General features: G+C 39.0%; 1 protein-coding gene across 3 annotated transcripts in view; it reads right to left on the bottom strand.

Moving 5' to 3' along the window:
• Positions 1 to 20,776, bottom strand: part of Kiaa1958 (KIAA1958 ortholog) — a 178,700-nt gene that overhangs the window by 61,001 nt on the left and 96,923 nt on the right. The window lies entirely within an intron of this gene.

The following is a 20,776-nucleotide window of genomic DNA, read 5'->3' as shown; positions in this document are numbered from 1 at the left end:
CCCGTTCTTCAACAACTGAGAACAAACATAGAATGAGGTGTAACACATGGTGGGTATGGAATGAAACACTACCACCACTACACTAACTGCCAGGAACTTCTGGTTAGAAACCACTTCTTCTCTCCTCTTATACCTCATTTATATGACTGCATGGTTTTAGTCAGTACAAATAAAAAAATGAAGACATCTTGCATAGAAAATGCATAATAATGTAAAAAACAAAAAGCGGTTATTAATCAACCTGAAGTAAAAGATGTATGGTACATAAAGCACAAGGAAAACAAATAACATAAAAATGGAAATGTGTAAAACTCTAATAAATTATCTCCTTTTGAACTGAGTTATTAATATTCATTAAATTTCACCCAAGAAACAATAACCTAATAGACAGAAGGAAGATGCTAATCTCCGTGAGTTGGTCAGTGATGACAATAAAGCACATTTTTAGAAAAGTTCAATGTAAAATAAAAAATAAAGCATTTTTCTATGTAGGTTCCTATCACCCAGTTATAAATAAAAACAAAAAAAGAACAGTTTAGAATCACTAATCATAATAGTCTTCAAAGTACTGAAATACATAAATATTAGCATACTCAAGACTAAAGTTATAGGGAAAAATAAGAGTTCAAACATTATTTTCAAAAAATATTTGTGTGCTTTGAATCAAATCTTAGATTCATAGAAGCAATAGATATTGTGATTTTATATGGAGTATTTTTTTCCTGCTAAATGAAATTTAGGCATTAAAGCATGTAATGTAAATTGAACTCTCAACTATACTTGGCTATTTTATCTACTGACTATGTTAGAGGCCTTCAAACATTCCTGATTGTACATATCTATGTGTAAAAATAGAGTTTTTAAAATTAATTTTCTAGCTAGCATATAAAATAATGGGCTTCCTTATGATATTTTCATACATCACAGATCACTGGTAAAAAATATTTTGAATTAACTCTTCCAAAAGTGATGCCCCACCTCATTTTCTCTCCACCCAACCTGTTGTCATTCATATTAAAAGTCAATGAAGTTCTTAGAGATAAAAGAAGAGGTAAATGATGATCTAAGTAAACATACATAATTATACCCAAAGTAGCAAGATTTACTAGTCATTGCTGACTTGAGTAAAAAACATATGGATGCTTCTAATGTTTTAAAGTCATCTTATTAAATATGACCAAACAATATCAATATTATCATTCATTAGAGAAATATAAATTGAAACCACAATAAGATACAGTGTTTCAATCCTGTGTTGATTTGGTTATAATAAAGGTAGAGTGTGACATATGTTGGCAAGGATCTAGAAGTTAGAGCCACATATGTTGATGGGAAATAAAATGGCACAACAGTTCAGCAGTTCCTCAAGTAAACACAGAGCTTCCATATTATTTGCCAAACCTAAGGTACGCGCTCAAGAGAAATGAAAACATCTGTCCACATTAAACCTGAACCTGAAGTTTAGTGGTGGTGGCCCATGTCTTTAATCCCAGAAGGCAGAGGCAAGTGGATCTCTGTTAAGTTCAAGGCAAGCCTGGTCTACACAGCAAGTTCCAGGACAGCCTGGGCTGTTACACAGAGAAACTCTGTCTCGATAAAACAAACAACTGAGTGTTCACAACTGAGGTTTTTTTCATTGAGAGCCAATAAAGGAAGACAAAAAATAATGTCCACAAATTGACAAAAGGATAAACAAAATGTGTTACATTTACATAACAGATATTATTTAGCCTTAAACAGGAATGAAGTATTCATATACATGGGTATGTCTAAACATACAAAGAGAAAAATATGAAGTCCAAGAATAGATAAACTATAAAACCAGTTTATAATTTGGGTGGACAAATAGCATCTGTATAGAGAGGAAATGAGGAATGAGACTAGAGTTAGGAAATTAAATATGTTCTCAAGAAGCAAAGCCAGGTAGAAACTGAGTACTTAAAGTACTTCCTGAGATTAAAATAAAAACAGAACAAAGAAAACTTTCCTGAATTATTCCATACTGAATGGTAAAGTGTCTAAAATGGGGAAGCCCATAGGTACAAGGTCATGAGCTGTGCCAGAGGCTGCTGAGCTGGTGGCATCTGTCTGTGGACTTACCCATTTTGCTATAATACTGACCAGCCAGGTAAGATGTACCTACTGGTGCAACAATGTTATGACTGATATAAACCACAAGATGCTTGGATTTGAGGCCTGCTCCCTAAGAAGGAATTTATGCCTGTGTGGTGGTTTGAATGAAATTACCCCTATAGGCTCATAAGGAGTGGTCTTGATGGAGTAGGTGTGGCTTTTGTTGGAGGAAGTGTGTTACTGAGGTTTCAGACCAGGCTGGGTGGCTCATTCTTGTATCTCCTGCCTACGGATAGGGATGGAGAATCCTCTGGTCCTTCTCCAGCAGTTAATAAGAAGCCTGAGCTAATGGTCCAATCAGTTTCTAATTAATATAGATCTCTGTGTATTTCTTTGTGACTGGACAGCTGCCTGACCAGGCAGGACCAGATGGGACAAAAAACTCGGTAAACAGCATTATGTGTGTCTGCATGCCCCTATGCTTCCTTCCATAATGATAATAAACTAAACCTCTGAACTGTAAGCTACCCCAATAAATATTTTTCTTTATATGAGTTGCCATGGTCATGGTGTCTCATCACAGCACTAAAATCCTAACTAAGTCTGCTACTGCAAACTGGGTCATTATATTGTCAACTATCTTCTAAATATTTATTTTTATGTCCATAAATTTGAGCTGCTCTCAATCTTGGACAGATTTCTTTTTGCAGTAGATGACAGTTGAAGCAAAGACTCATTAACTTGTTAAAGTTAATATTAAACTGAAAATAAGTAATTGCTGAGTGCTCAGTTCTAAAAAAACATCTACCTCAAACTGCCTTATAGCTCAAAAATTCAAAGAACGTGATCAAAGAAGGGATAACAATGTAAGAGCTGGAGGAGGATGGGAAGGTGCTGTGAAACCCTGTCTTCAGACAGGATGTGGTGGCTGCACTCATGATCAAAGAAGGGATAACAATGTAAGAGCGGGAGGAGGATGGGAAGGTGCTGTGAAACCCTGTCTTCAAGACAGGATGTGGTGGCTGCACTGATCAAAGAAGGGATAACAATGTAAGAGCTGGAGGAAGATGGGAAGATGCTGTGAAACCCTGTCTTCAGACAGGATGTGGTGGCTGCACTCATAAACTACGACACCCTGTACCAGATCAAGACAGTCAAAATCCCAGCACCACAGGGACGGGATTGGTGACTACTAAAGGAAAAGGGAGTCATTTTTCTTTCTTTGAAAGTCTTATAATAATTTTTTGTTTATTGTTTTTTTGATATTTTTCTCTGCTACCCTCCCTGCCTCTCCCCTCCCCCCAGGTCCCCATGCTCCCAATTTACTCAGGAGATCTTGTATTTTTATACTTTCTACTTCCCATGTAGATTATATCTATGTAAGTCTCTCTTAGAGTCCTCATTGTTGTCTAGGTTCTCTGAGATTGTGATTTGTGGGCTGGTTTTCTTTGCTTTCTGTTTAAAAACCACCTATGAGTGAGTACATGTGAGAACTGTCTTTCTGTGTCAGGGTTACCTCACTCAAAATAATGTTTTCTAGTTCCATCCATTTTCCTGCAAAATTCAAGCTGTCGGCTGAGGAGTTCCATCTGGACGGGTGAGTGTGTGCTATCCAGGGGCGGATTGTCCCGGAAGAGAGCACAAACCCCCCTCCCCCAGCTCCTTCTGCAGGGCTGTCTTTCTTACGCAAGACCCAGCCCCCCAAGCACCCCCCCCCAACCCTGCCCTGCTGTATATTAGGACCAGTGCTCAAGAACAGCTTTAAGCTCCTACACTAAGGCTACCCACCCAGAGCGGTGAGTGCCTGCCTACCAGGAAAGCCTCAAGGTCCCCTGTAAGGGATCCTGGGCACTTTCAGCTTGTGCTCCAGGGTCCCCTGCGCTCTCCTGGATACCGCCCTGCCTGCCCTGTTCTTCCTTTTGTCCCCGGATCATTGGGCAGGCCTCAAGGACTCCCGAAAGGGAGCACGCGTACCTTCAGCTTGTGCGGCAAGGTATCCTGCGTTCTACTCGTCCCCGCCCTACCCCCCAAGTTCCCCTTTTGTCTGTGGGTCATTGGACTACCAGGAGTCCATGTTTTGGTGCTGAGGAGTTCCATCTGGACAGGACGGTTCCTGCTTCAACACTGAAGAGATACACCCAGAGAGTCAGTCACAGCAAAGACTGGACCAAGACACCAGGCCTCTCCTGGCTCCATTTGAAGGAAGAGATGGGCAGGCGCCAATGCAAGAATTCCTCCAACAACCTGAAAGGCAACATGACATCACCAGAATCCAGGGATCCCGAAATAAGAATTGTACACCCTACTCCAGAAGAATTAGAAGAAATCGACTCAAAAGTGAATTATATGAAAATAATAGAAGACCTTAAACAGGAGGTGAAAACCTGCCATAAACAATTAGAGATTACAAACAAAAAGGTAGAGGAAATGAATAAATCTCTCAAAGATACCCAAGAAAACCAAGAGAAACAAGAAAAAGAAATCAAACAGGTAAGGGAAGCGGTTCAAGACTTGAAGAATAAAATGGAAGAAAACACAAACCAAGGGAAGGATGGAGATGGAAAATCTGGGTAAACGAACAGGAAATACAGAGACAAGTACTACCAACAGATTACAGGAGATAGAAGAAAGATTGTCAGACACTGAAGATACCATAGAGAAAATAAAGACACTGATCAAAGAAAACAGCAAAACCAACAAATTCTCATCACAAAACATTCAGGAAATCTGGGACACAATAAAAAGACCAAACCTAAGAATAATTGGGATAGAAGAAGGAGAAGAAGTACAGCTCATCGGTCCAGAAAATATATTTAATAAAATTATATAAGAAAACTTTCCCAACCTAAAGAAAGATATTCCTTTGAAGATTCAAGAAGCATACAGAAAACCGAATAGACTGGACCAAAAAAAAAATCTCCTCGCCATATAATAATCAAAACATAAAACATACAGAATAAAGAAAGAATATTAAGAGGTGCAAAGGAAAAAGGGCAAGTAACTTATAAAGATAAACCTATCAGACTTACACCTGACTTCTCTATGGAAACCATGAAAGCCAGAAGGTCCTGGATAGATGTACTTCAGAAACTAAGAGAACATGGATGCAATCCCAGACTACTATACCCAGCCAAGCTTTCGTTCACTATAAATGGAGAAAACAAAATTTTCCAGGATAAAAGCAAATTTAAACAATACGTAGCCACAAATCCAGCCTTACAGAAAGTAATAGAAGGAAAATCACAAACCAAAAAGTCCAACAATGACCACAATAACTCAAACATCTAGAGACCCTTCACCAGCACAACTCAAAGAAGGGAAACACACAAACTCTACTATTAAAAAAGTGACCGGAGTTAACAACCACTGGTCATTAATATCACTTAATGTCAATGGACTCAACTCACCTATAAAAAGGCACAGGCTAAGAAACTGGATACGAAAACAGGATCCAACATTCTACTGTTTACAAGAAACACACCTCAACCACAAAGACAGGCTCCTACTCAGAGTAAAGGGATGGGAAAAGATTTATCAAGCAAATGGACCTAAGAAACAAGCAGGTGTGGCCATACTAATTTCTAACAAAGTTGACTTAAAACTTAAATCAATCAGAAGAGATGGAGAGGGACATTTTATACTCATAACAGGAACAATTCATCAGGATGACGTCTCAATCCTGAATATGTAGGCCCCTAATATAAAAGCACCCACGTACGTAAAAGAAATATTACTAAAACTCAAGGCTGCCATCAAACCGCACACACTAATAGTAGGAGACTTCAACACAGCTCTCTCACCAATGGACAGGTAAATCATACAGAAACCTAATAGAGAAATAAGAGAATTAATGGAGGTAATGGATCAAATAGACTTAACAGACATCTATAGAACATTCCACCCAAATAGGAAAGAATATACCTTCTTCTCTGGAGCTCATGGAACCTGCTCGAAAATTGACCACATACTCGGTAACAAAGCAAACTTCCACAGTTACAAAAAAAATATTCATAACCTCCTGTGTCTTATCAGATCACCATAAATTAAAGTTAGAATTCAACAACAATGCTACCCCCAGAAAGCCTACAAACTCATGGAAACTGAACAGTCAACTACTGAACCATACCTGGATCAAGGAAGAAATAAAGAAAGAAATTAAAGTATTCCTTGAATTCAATGAAAATAAAGAAACAACCTACTCAAACTTATGGGACACTATGAAATCAGTGCTAAGAGGAAAGTTCATAGCACTAAGTACCCACTTAAAGAAAACAGAGAAAGCACACATTGGAGACTTAACAGCCCACCTGAAAGCTCTAGAAAAATAAGAAGCAGACTCACCTAGGAGGAGTAGAAGACTGGAAATAATCAAACTGAGGGCTGAAATCAACAAAATAGAAACACAGAAAACAATCCAAAGAATTAATGAAACAAAAAGCTGGTTCCTGGAGAAAATCAACAAGATTGATAAACCCCTATCCAAACTAATCAAACGGCAGAGAGAGAATATGCAAATTAATAGGATCAAAATGAAAAGGGGGACATAACCACACACACAGAGGAAATTCAAAGAATCGTTAGATCTTACTACAAAAGCCTGTATGCCACAGAACTGGAAAATGTAAAAGAAATGGACACGTTTTTAGATAAATACCATATACCAAAGTTAAACCAGGACCAGGTGAACAATCTAAATAGACGTGTTAGTCGCGAAGAATTAGAAGCTGTTATCAAAAACCTACCTACCAAAAAAAGCCAAGGATCAGATAGTTTCAATGCGGAATTCTACCAGACTTCCATGAAGAGCTAATATCTATACTCCTTAATGTATTTCACAATATAGAAACAGAAGAGTCATTGCCAAATTCCTTTTATGAAGGTGCAGTCACTCTGATACCAAAGCCACACAAAGACTCAACCAAGAAAGAGAATTACAGGCCAATGTCACTTATGAACATCGACGCAAAAATTCTCAACAAAATACTGGCAAACCGTATCCAAGAACACATTAGAAAAATTATCTATTATGATCAAGTAGGCTTCATCCCAGAGATGCAGGGCTGGTTCAACATACACAAATCTATCAATGTAATCCATCATATAAATAAACTGAATGAACAAAAAACCATATGATCATTTCATTAGATGCTGAAAAAGCTTTTGACAAAATTCAACATCCCTTTATGATAAAGGTCTTGGAGAGAATAGGGATACAAGGTTCATACCTAAATATAATAAAAGCTATTTACAGCAAACCGACAGCTAACATTAAATTAAATGGAGAGAAACTCAAAGCCATCCCACTAAAATCAGGAACACGGCAAGGCTGTCCACTCTCGCCATACCTCTTCAATATAGTGCTTGAAGTTCTATAAATAGCAATAAGACAACATAAGGGGATCAAGGGGATTTGTATTGGAAAGGAAGAAGTTAAACTTTCGTTATTTGCAGATGATATGATAGTATACATAAGCGACCCCAAAAACTCTACCAAAGAACTCCTACAGCTGACAAATACCTTTAGTAACGTGGCAGGATACAAGATCAACTCCAAAAAATCAGTTGCCTTCCTATATACTAAGGATAAGGAAGCAGAGAGGGAAATCAGAGAAGCATTACCTTTCACGATAGCCACAAATAGCATAAAATATCTTGGGGTAACTATGACTAAGGAAGTGAAAGATCTATTTGACAACAACTTTAAGTCTTTGAAGAAAGAAATTGAAGAGAACACCAGAAAATGGAAGGATCTCCCTTGCTCTTGGATTTGGAGGATCAACATAGTAAAAATGGCAATTCTACCAAAAGCAATCTATAGATTCAATGCAATCCCCATCAAAATCCCATCAAAATTCTTCACAGACATTGAGAAGACAATAATCAACTTTATATGGAAAAACAAAAGACCCAGGAAAGCCAAAACAATCTTATACAATAAAGGAACTTCTGGAGGCATTACCATCCGTGACTTCAAACTCTATTACAGAGCTACAGTATTGAAAACAGCTTGGTATTGGCATAAAAAAAGAGAAGTCGACCAATGGAATCGAATAGAAGACCCTGACTTTAACCCACAAACCTATGAACACCTGATTTTCGATAAAGGAGCTAAAAGCATCCAATGGAAAAAAAGCATTTTCAACAAATTGTGCTAGCACAACTGGATGTCAATCTGTAGAAGATTGAAAATAGATCCATATCTATCACCATGCACAAAACTCAAGTCCAAATGGATTAAAGACCTCAACATCAGTCTGAACACACTGAACCTGATAGAAGAGAAAATGGGAAGTACTCTACAATACATGGGCACAGGAGACCACTTCCTACATATAACCCCAGAAGCACAGACATTAAGGGCAACATTGAATAAATGGGACCTACTTAAACTGAGAAGCTTCTGTAAAGCAAAGGACAATGTCACTAAGACAAAAAGGCAACCCACTGACTGGGAGAAGATCTTCACCAACCCCGCAACTTACAAAGGTCTGATCTCCAAAATATATAAAGAACTCGAGAAACTAGATTGTAAAAGGCTAATCAACCCAAATATAAAATGGGGCACTGAGTGGAACAGAGAATTCTCAACAGAAGAAGTTCAAATAGCCAAAAGACACTTAAGGTCATGCTCAACTTCCTTAGCGATCAGGGAAATGCAAATCAAGACAACTTTAAGATACCATCTTATAAAATCAAAAACACCAATGATAGCCTTTGCTGGAGAGGTTGTGGAGAAAGGGGTACACTCATCCATTGCTGGTGGGAATGCAAACTTGTGCAACCACTCTGGAAAGTAGTGTGGCAGTTTCTCAGGAAATTCGGGATCAACCTACCTCTGGACCCAGCAATACCACTCTTGGGAGTATACCCGAGAGAGGCCCTATCATACAAGAAAAGTATATACTCAACTATGTTCATAGCAGCATTGTTTGTAATAGCCAGAACCTGGAAACAACCTAGATGCCCTTCAATGGAAGAATGGTTGAAGAAAGTATGGAACATATACATATTAGAGTTCTACTCAGCAGTAAAAAACGACTTCTTGAATTTTGCATGCAAATGGAAGGAAATAGAAAACACTATCCTTAGTGAGGTAAGCCAGACCCAAAAAGATGAACATGGGATGTGCTCACTCATAATTGGTTTCCAGCCATAAATAAAGGACATTGAGCCTATAATTCGTGATCCTAGAGAAGCTAAATAAGAAGGTGAACCCAAAGAAAAACATATAGTCATACTCCTGGTTATTAACCTTCATCAGGTGATTAAAGGAGATAGAGACAGAGTCCCACATTGGAGCACAGGACTGAAATCTCAAGGTCCAAATCAGGAGCAGAAGGAGAGAGAGCACGAGCAAGGAACTCAGGACTGTGAGGGGTGCACCCACATACTGAGACAATGGGGATGTTCCTTCGGGAACTCGCCAAGGCCAGATGGACTGGGTCTGAAAAAGTATGGAATAAAACCGGACTTGCTGAACATAGTGGACAATGAGGACTGCTGAGAAGTCAAGAACAATGGCACTGGGCTTTGATCCTACTGCATGTACTGTCTTTGTGGGAGCCTAGGCTGTTTCGATGTTCACCTTACAAGACCTGGAAGGAGGTGGGAGGTCCTTGAACTCCCCACAGGGCAGGGAACCTGGTCTGCTCTTCGGGCTGATGAGAGAGGGGGAGTTGATTGGGGGAGGGGGAGGGATATGGGTGGCGGTGGCTGGGAAGAGATAGAAATCTTTAATAAATAGATAAATTTAAAAAATAAAGAACTACTACTAATATTACTCAAATTGTTCCACACAATAGAAACAGAAGGAACATTGCAAACACTTTTTATGAGGCTATTACTACCCTGATATCCCAACTATACAAATACATTACAAAGAAAAAAATTATAGACCATTTCCACTCATGAACACTGATGCAAAAATACTCAATAGAATACTAGCACACTGAATCCAAGACACATTAGAAAAATCATCCCCCATGATCAAGTCAGCTTCATCCCCGAGATGCAGGGATGGTTCAACATACGAAAGTCTGTCAATGTAATTTACCACACAAAGAAAAATACGCAGCAAGACAACAGCCAACATCAGACTAAATGGAGAGAAACTCAAAGTGATCCCACTGAAATCAGAAACAATACAAGGTTGTCCACTCTCTTCATATCTATTCAATATAGTACTTGAGGTTCTAGCTAGAGCAATAAGACAACAAAAAGAGATCAAGGGTATACAAATAGGAAAATAAGAAGTCAAACTCTCACTATCTGCTGATGATAGTTTACATAAGCGACCCCAAAATTTCTACCAAGGAAGTTCTACAACTCATAAACACCTTCAGTAATGTAGCAGGATACAAGAGTAGCTCAAAAAAATCAGTAACCCTCCTGTACACAGATGATAAATGAGCTGAGAAAGAAATCAGACAAACAGCACCTTTCACTATAGCTACAAATAACATTAAATATCTAGGAGTAACTCTAACTAAACATGTGGAAGACCAGTATGACAAGAACTTTAAATCCTTGAAGAAAAAACTGAAGAAGACATCAGAAAATGTTAAGATGTCCCACGTTCTTGGGTAGGTATAATTAACATAGTAAAAATGGCAATCTTATCAAAAGCAATCTACAGATTCAATGCAATGCCCATTAAAACCCAAGCAAAATTCTTCACACACCTCGAAAGAACAATACTGAACTTCATATGAAAAATAAAAAACCCAAGATAGCCAAAACAATCCTGTAAAATAAAGGAACTTCTGAAGGCAGCACAATACCTGACTTTAAACTCAAACTGGATTGAAAACAGCTTGGTATTGGCATCAAAACCGACATGAGGATCAATGGAACCAAATCGAAGAACCAGTTATCAATCCACACACCTACGAACACCTGATTTTTGACAAAGAAGTAAAAAAATTATAAAATGAAAAAAAAAAGCATTTTCAAAAAATGGTGCTGGCATAACTGGATATCAGCATGTAGAAGAATGAAAATAGACCCATATCTATCACCATGCACAAAACTCAAGTCCAAATGGATCCAAGACCTCAACATAAAGCCAGCCACACTGAACCTCATAGAAGAGAAAGTGGGGAGTACACTTGAACACATTAGCACAGGAGACCACTTCTTAAATAGAACCCCAGCAGCACAGACACTGAGAGAAACAATTAATAAATAGGACTTCCTGAAACTGAGACGCTTCTGTGAAGCAAAGGACAAGATCAACAAGACAAAACGGCAGCCTTCAGAATTGGAATAGATCTTCACCACCCACATTGGACAGAGGGCTGATTTCCAAAATATGTAAAGAACATAAGAAATTAGTCATCAAATAATAAATAATCCAATAAAAAATGGGCTACACATCTAAACAGAACTCTCAACAGATGAATTTGAAATGGCTGAAAGACACTTAAGGAAATGCTCAACATCCTTTGCCATCAGAGAAATGCAAATCGAAACAACTCTGAGATTCCATCTTACACCTGTAAGAATGGCCAAGATCAAAAACACTGAAGACAACTTATGCTGAAGAGGTTGTGGGGTAAAGGGAACACTCCTCCACTGCTGGTGGGAATACAAAGTGGTACAGTTGCTTTGGATATCAGTATGGCGATTTCTCAGAAAATTAGGAAACAACCTTCCTCAAGACCCTGTAATATTTTGTGTATATATCCAAAGGATGCTCAATTGTGCCACACAGGCACATATGCTCACCTATGTTCATAGCAGCATTGTTTGTCATAGCCAGAACCTGGAAACAACCTAAATGGCCCTCAACCTAAGAATGGATAAAAAAATGGTCCATTTACACAATGGAGTAGTACACAGTGAAAAATAATAATGACATCTTGAAATTTGTGGGCAAATGGATGGATCTAGAAAACAACATACTGAGTGAGGTAACCCAGACACAGAAACACCAACATAATATGTGCTCAGTCTGTGTGACTTTTAGACATTAAGCAAAAACAAAACAAAAAACAAAATTAAATAGCCTACAATTCAAAATCCCAAAGAATCTAGACCACAAAGGGGACCCTAAGAGAGACACATACACGGATCTAATCTACATGGGAAGTAGAAACAAACAAGATCTCCTGAGTAAATTGGGAGCATGGGAACCATGAAGAGGGTAGAAGGGGAGGGGAGAGCAGAGAAAAATATATAGCTCAATAAAAACAATTAAAAAAACTGTAGGGGCACATAAAGAAAACCGAAGCTGCAGGACTCCCTTAAGAAAGACATAGTTTCAAGACTGGTCACGACTCTGACTTTCAGGAAGGAACTCCTAGCTAAAATATAACATACTTTCATGAAAAAAAATAATTGAGGTTCAGGCCTTTCTGCTGCACAGTTGCTATAGCACATAAGCACCGTAGCTGATGCAGGACAGTGAGGACTAGAAGGGGAGCCCTAACAAGCTGGAGTGGCCTAACAAGAGCAGTAGCATGAAACTCACTTTAATGGGCAGTATTTCTTGTAAACAGATGTCAGTTGTGGCTAAATAGGAAGGAAGGAAGGAAGGAAGGAAGGAAGGAAGGAAGGAAGGAAGGAAGGAAGGAAGGAAAAGAGACATAAAGGACTGGTTTACTACTTCTAACACATTCAGTTTTCGCATGCCAACATTTCAGCCAATGACAGACTGTACGTAACAGTAAGACTAGGGCAACAGCAGTCTCATGATTACCACAAATGGAAACTTCTTCAAGCTTAGTGGTCATACCTATCACAGTACCATAAGGCAGGGCACTGGCCTGTGTGCAGTGATATCAATATAAACAAGAATGACATCAATGTAAGTAAGAGTAAAGCACTCACCATTATACTCAGCATAGCACTTGATAAGTGAGTATATTAGTTTATATGCTTACAAATTATCTGACTTTCTAAACAACTACTTTAATGTACACTACACATACACAAGATACGTGGATGAGAAGAGCCTTAGGTAGGTCCTGAAACAGGTATTAAAGACATAGGCAGTACTATAGCAGGAGATGGCACTCCACCTTTTATGGCCCCCAAAGATCTTCCAAATGGGACAACATGGGGAGGAGGAAGATGGTGATAATAGTGATCCTGACTGTGAAGGCCTCATTTAATGTGTTTATTTCTTGGTTTTTAACTAAACTAGTTTAAAATTCTTTTAAAAAAAGAAAAGAAAAAACCCATGTAATCTAAAGATGGGTTAATTTGTCAGTGAAGAAAGTCATTTTTAAATGAGTTGAACACAGCCTGAGTGTAGTTTGTAGTCCACAGCTGACCACAGTGATCTGGTGTGACTCATGGCCTTCAACCTACTGAGCTGGTTCAAAGTCTTGTTAGGAATGTATGTGTCCTCCTGAGACCCCTCTAGCCTCAAGTTACCAAGAAATTCGGGTAGGAATGGGGTTAATGACTTCATCCTGTATAAAATCAGGTGTGCTGGTAAAATAAGGAAGCTTTAAACTAAGCTAGTATAGTCAAAAACCGAAATAAACACCCATGTTAGTCCATTTTGCACTTGCCCATGGCCTCATTAAATCCTCCTTGACTTTCTCAACACGTATCATGTCAGCTAAGCATAAGCAGCTGTGTTAGGTGGTAACATGGAAGATCATTGTACACTCATCTAAGTACCATTTACAATATGGCATCAATAAGTATTAAGCATATCAGAGATGTACCCCACCCGCCAAAGAAAGACTATGGTAACACCTGGTGCCTACTCATGCACCCAGAGCAACTTTGGGTCCTATAAACTCCACACATAGTATGTGATTGGAATAGACATACTACTTTTTTTTAATATACTATACTTTTACAGTACTTTTTTATTTTTAGCTATGTTTATGCTCAAAAGCATCGGCTAGTGTGGTACAGTTATCTATAGCATTCATCATCTGGCATGTTATACAAGTTTGTAGCCTGGGAGCAATAAGTGGTACCATAAGGGCTAGGTGTGTATAAGGTATACCTCCCAGGTTTGTGTAACATTACAACACTACCTCTTAATACATTTCTCAGAATGTATCCTCAGAGTTAAGTGATACATGACCACTCCTAAAGACTATATGGTGATCTGTCCCATAGTGGAGCGACAGAATCACCCACCTTCGCTCTTACTCATGACATGTTCATGTGTGCCAGTGCCTGCACATGCACACACAATTCTGAAAATAAATAAAAGGGAACCCTAAAGAAGGTACATTACTAATTGTGACCAAATACCTAGCAAGAAGCAGCTTCAGGAAGAGAGGTTTATTTTGGCTCATGTTTGGGAGGTATAGCTGGGGGAGAAGCATGACTGTGGGGGGCTCCTTGGCAATGGGGAGCCTGTAGCAGTTGTTTGCTCACATTTCAGCAGAGCAGGACGCAGAGAAAGGGGAGTGCTGGTGCACACCCGACACTCTTCAGTGTGTCCCCATCCCCAGCCTATGGGATGATGCTACCCACTTCCTAGTTAATCCTCTCTGGAAAAGCATGCCTCCTAGGTGATTCTAAATCCTGTCAAATTGATAGTGAATATTAATTTCTACCCTAGTTAGGGTTACTATTTCTATGGTGAAATGCCTTGACCAAAAGCAAGTTAGGAAGAAAAGGATTTACTTGTCTTACACTTCCACATTGCTGTCCAACACTGAAGGAAGTCAGGACAGGAACTTAAGAAGGCCTGAGACTTGGAGGGTGCTCCTTACTGGCTTGCCAGTCTTTTTTTCTTTCTTCTTCTTCTTCTTTTTTTTTTTAAAAAAAAGAAAACAAACTATCTTTTTTCATTTTACATACCAAATCCCAGTTCCCACTTCCCCCTATTCCATTCACCTACCCCCAACCCCACCCTCATCCACTCCTCAGAGGGTAAGACACACTGGGGAAGATCCAATCACTCCCTACTAGGCTGAGCAAGGTATCCATCCAAAGAGAACAGGTTCCCAAAAAGCCAGTACAAGTAGTAGTGGCCCCACTGTCTGCCCCAGCCATTCACATTCAGGAGAGGGACTAGTCTGGTCCTATGCTGGTTCCTTCCCTGTACGGCTGGACTTGGTGAGTTCTCATAAGCTCAGGTAGACTGTTTCACTGGGTGAACCCATCATGGCCTTGACCTCATTGCTCCACTGCAGGTATCTGCCTGTTTCCATCAATTGCTGGTTGAAAGCTCTGTGGTGATATTTAAGATATGCATCAGTCTGACTACAGGGCAAGGCTAGTTTGGGCATCCTCTCCTCTATTGCTTAGGGTCGTAGCTGCAGCCCAAGATTATATAAGATATCTTTTTAAACTGAGGCTCCCTTTTCTAGGACTACTTTAGTTTGTGTCAAGTTGACATTAAACTACCCAGTACATCAAAGTTACAGATACATGAGTATATTTAAGAAACAGACATAAGAAACTAACTCATGACACAATAGGGCTTTAAACTTTATCCTGACAAATGAACGACATTCATAGAAACTTCAAAATTTAATGGAATCAAAGCTACTGCTAGTAATTCTAATAATACTTGTGTACTTTGTTTACTGCTAAAATCTATATGAAGCAGAATGACAGGAATGATATGAAAATCAATGCTTTGATTCACACCTTAGTATTTGACAACTTTATAAATTCAGTTCTGAACCAAAATAAAGATGATTTTCTATCAGGGAACAAAACAAAAGCACTATCAGCACTGTGGCAATGCACTAGGAAGCCATCTCCTACATTCTAGAAGAACAGAACTTTTGCTGGCCCTCCCAGACAATTAATAATAGACTTCTAGGTCATTTAAGACTACTCGCCTATTATGTGCTCAGCCTATTTCTCTTTCACTTCCCTGATTTCTCATGGAATTAACCTTTATAACCTAAGCTAAAGTTTAGCTGCATTTTTTTTTTTTTAAAGACAGGATCTCTACATACCTCTGGCTCTCCCGAAAATCACTATACAAACCAGGATAGACTTAAACTCACAGAGGTCTTTTTTTTTATTTTTGGATTTTTGAGACAGGGTTTCTCCGTAGCTTTTGGTTCCTGTCCTGGAACTAGCTCTTGTAGACCAGGCTGGCCTCGAACTCACAGAGATCCGCCTGCCTCTGCCTCCCAAGTGCGGGGATTAAAGGCATGCGCCACCACTGCCCAGCTCACAGAGGTCTTCTTGTCTCTGGAGTGCTGGGATTAAAGGCAAGCACCATGCCTGTCTCCTAGAGTATCATCTGGGAATTCTAACGATCATTTGCTGGAAAATGCAAAACCAGAGGTTGAAAGTAATCTTATAAAATGAATATCCAGCTGGGGGATGGTGGCGCACGCCTTTAATCCCAGCACTCAGGAGGCAGAGGCAGGTGGATCTCTGTGAGTTCAAGGCCAGCCTGGTCTACAAGAGCTAGTGCCAGGACAGGCTCCAAAGCTACAGAGAAACCCTGTCTCGAAAAACTAAAAAAAAAAAAAAAATGAATATCCACTGGGGGAGATATCTTGATAGAGGGGACCATTGTGGGGTTAAGGAGAAACTTGGTGCCAGGGAGACTCCTAGGAACCCACAAGGATGAACCCAGCTAAGACTCCTCTAGCAATAGTGGAGAGGGTGCCTGAATTGGCCCTCCCCTGTAATCAGATTGGTGACTACCCTAGTTGCCATCATAGAGCCTTCATCCAGCACCTGTTGAAAAGAGAGGGCAGAGATCCACAGTCAAGTACTGAGCTGAGTTCTGGGAGTTCAGCTGAAGAGAGGGCAGAGGGATTACACGCGCAAGGAGGGTCAAGAACAAGATGAGAAAACTGGCAGAGACAGCTGACCTGAGCTTGTGGTACCTCAGACTCTGGACAAATAGCTAGGGAGCCAGCATGGGAACAACCTAGGCCCTCTGCATGTGGGTGAAAATTGTGTAGCTTGGTTTTTTGGGAGGCCGTTAGCAGTGGAACCAGGGCTGCTCCTGATATATGAGCTGGCTCTTTGGAACCTATTTCCTATGGTGGGACGCCAGCGGAGAGGAGGAGCTTGGTCCTGCCTCAGCTTGATGTGTCTGCCATGCTTTGTTGATTTCCATGAGAAGCCTTAGCCCATAAGTGGAGAAGGAGGAGGAGTGGATGGGGGAGAGTAAGGAGGAGGTGGGGAGAGAGAACGGGAGGTGAACCTGTGGTTGATATGTAAAATAAATTAAAAAAATGAAAAAACTGAATATCACTATAAATGTTGATTGCAACATGCAGATATTGCTTGATAAACAATGATGTTTGTAATTCTATTTGTTATCTGGATCATCTGGGGTCAGTGGCATAATCCCATGTAAAAATCCGTTAAAGATTTCTTTAAAGTATCCCTCATTCCTTTCCAATGTGATGCTTTATGTGCTGTTCAATAAAAGAGCAAAGTACGTTAATAGGAGAGACACAGGAACAAACCCACAAGACTGCCTCCAAGCAGTGCAGGTTCTGTCTCACACAGAGGACATGGAGAGTGAAGTTAGAGCAGTCAGATCTGGGCCCACTCCTGGCTAAATGAGACTAATAGGAAGTGCTGTGATTTCTTTCCTTAATACGACACCGATGTACCTGAGGTGACTCCGAGTTTATTTTTAATGTGCTCAAATGGCTGCATGGTACCACTAAAACCAGAACAACTTCTCTTTGTTTCAGGCTGACTCAATGAGTCACTTATCAACTTATTATTAAAATAGAATCCATAAGGCCATGTAGTATTACTGCGATGATCTGAGAAAGACTCAGAATTCTATGGTGTTCGAGTGCCTGTTCTAAATTTTGACTATTTTTCCCACAGCTTTCCTCTTTAGTCCTAATCATGCTTTATACATTAATTGTGTAGGGTCCTCTTATACTGTAATCACACGCATTAATTGTGTAGGGTCCCCTTATACTGTAATCACACGCATTAATTGTGTAGGGTCCCCTTATACTGTAATCACACGCATTAATTGTGTAGGGTCCTCTTATACTGTAATCACACGCATTAATTGTGTAGGGTCCCCTTATACTGTAATCACACGCATTAATTGTGTAGGGTCCTCTTATACTGTAATCACACGCATTAATTGTGTAGGGTCCCCTTATACTGTAATCACACGCATTAATTGTGTAGGGTCCCCTTATACTGTAATCACACGCATTAATTGTGTAGGGTCCCCTTATACTGTAATCACACGCATTAATTGTGTAGGGTCCTCTTATACTGTAATCACACGCATTAATTGTGTAGGGTCCCCTTATACTGTAATCACATTCATTAATTGTGTAGGGTCCTCTTATACTGTAATCACACGCATTAATTGTGTAGGGTCCCCTTATACTGTAATCAATCACATGCATTTGTATATATTAGATTATGTGAGACCATCAACTATAAATAAACATACAAACACAAGTAAATAAGTTAAACTTCAAAATTTAGAATACAGAACCTAGGTTGGACTTCAGGAAGTAAAGGTGAATTATGTTACGTTTCTGTAACTCTCACAGAAGTGTCGATTGGGTTTTTATTAATCTCGCTGTTGTTTCCAGTCCAAATAGAGACATGTTGAAAATTTTGTATCATTCCACAACATGAGAACCACATCTCGGAAATCTGTCATTACTGGTTCTTCAGAGTGCTTTTCTTGAGCATTCTACACTGGGCCAAACTAAATTCTCCTTATAAGAGTAAAATAAGACCAGTTCATGGCTGGATACAGTACATGCAATCCCTGGTCAAGCCTGACGTTTATAGCTGACATAAGAAGTGCAATTTTAATAAAGGAAGAAAAAACCCTGATGTAATACATACACTAATGAAAGAATTAAAACTGCTTGTCTTTGAAAAAAGTTAAATTTCTTTTCCAAATATAATTATACAGTAACATTCAAATATGGTTTATAGTCGGGTCCCACAACTTGTTTCACAGGGTTAGAGTTAGTGTGGATCAAAGCAGAAGTCTTAGTAAGTTATGAACATGCTAAATGACTCTGCAAAATATATTTCTGAATTGTTTCATTAAATATAAATTGATAGCATGGAAAACTATGCCAGGCTGTCTAAAAAAAAAAAAGACAACCATTTAAGTGAAAAGTACTATGTATACCCTCCATATATTAAAAGTTTGATTTCCTAGTACAAAGATGTTTTCTGCCTGACAGACATGTGTCCAGCAATGTAAAGATTATCCCAGTCTAAGTCCACAGGATTATATAACAATTAAAGTATAAAGTTCTTTTAAAAAAAGAAAGCATAATTGGACATGGTAATGCCTATAATTCTAGCACTAGGATGTAGAGGGAAAAAGTTCAAGGCCTTCCTCTGAGAAGGGGTGGAACAAGAGAGGAAGAGAGGGAGGGAGAGTGAATGAATGACTGAGCATAAGCCTACAAAATAGAAAAAAATATTTACAAATCATTAAGGGACTCACGTCCAGAATACAGAGAACTCTTACAACTCAAAGTAGACAAGAGAATCTATTTTTAAGATAAGCAAAGAATCTGAAAATTTTCAAAAGAATATACATATATGACCAATAAGAACATGAAAAATGATCAATATCATTAGTTATTAAAATAATAAAGGCTAGATTGTAATACTACTTTTTACATGTAAAAGCATAGTAACTTTTTGTTTTAAGTCAGAGTCTCCTTACATAGCTCCAGGTGGCTTAGACTAGGTGCTATGTAGACCAAATTGGCCTCGGACTCACAAAGATTTGCCTACCTCTGCCTCCTGTGTATTGAGAGTAAAGGAGAAATTTCTAAAACATAGAAAATAATGTGTTGGTAACATACAGAGAAATAGGAACCTTTGTCCATTAGTGCCAAGAGTTAAAACCAAATGGCTTTAGAAAATGGATTTGTGGCTTCTCACCCTAAAGTAGCTGCCGACACAAAAATCAAAGAAAATGCTCACGTTAATAACTTGTATATAAATGTTCATAGTAGCAAACAGACCAAAGGTGGAAACAGCTCACATGTCTGTCCATCAACTGAAGAAAAATAAAGCATGATATATTTATAGTAAAATATTACTTGGCAATAAAAAATGCTCTAATATGGATTGACCCTGAAAATGCCACACTAAATCAAAGTAGTCACAACAGGTTATAAAGTAAATTCACAAAAGTAGATAAGCGGTTGCCATGAACTGGGAGAAGAAAAGAGAAACTGCTTCTTCTGAGACTGAGCAACACTTCAAAGGAGTGCTGGCAGTTAAGAGCAGCTGTTGCTCTTGCAAAGGACACGTGATGATTCACAATCCTTGGGCACTAGTCAAACGTGATACACATATACATGGACACAAACACTCATAGAATAAAGTTTTAAAAAGTGTCTTTTATGGTATGAATCACATTTTAATGAAACTGTTAAAAAACAACCACATAAAAGCCCATGACTTTTCAACTAGCATAATTTTTAAAGCAACTGATCATTTTTAGTATGGTAGAAACATCTTCAGTGGTAAGTTCCTTTAGGAGACCTTGGGGCTAATACTATAACTATAAATGAGCACTTGTAAAAGCAACTTAATTCTAGGGAGTTTCAGGCCAAATACACAGGTAGCTCAGTGTTTAAGGGTGTTTCCCTGAGATCTGGAGAGATGGCTCAGTGTTTATGAGCACTGGCTGCTCTTCCAGGCGTTCTGAATTCAATTTCCACACCATCTACAGTGGGATCCGAAGCCTTCTTCTGGCATTACATGTAGATAGAGTACTCATATACATAAAATAAATAACTAAAAATCTTTAAAAAAAAAGGATGTT

The sequence above is a fragment of the Microtus pennsylvanicus genome, chromosome 13 (assembly GCF_037038515.1).
Source record: "Microtus pennsylvanicus isolate mMicPen1 chromosome 13, mMicPen1.hap1, whole genome shotgun sequence".
Taxonomy (NCBI): Eukaryota; Metazoa; Chordata; class Mammalia; order Rodentia; family Cricetidae; genus Microtus; species Microtus pennsylvanicus.
This window is presented reverse-complemented; position numbering and strand designations above follow the sequence as displayed.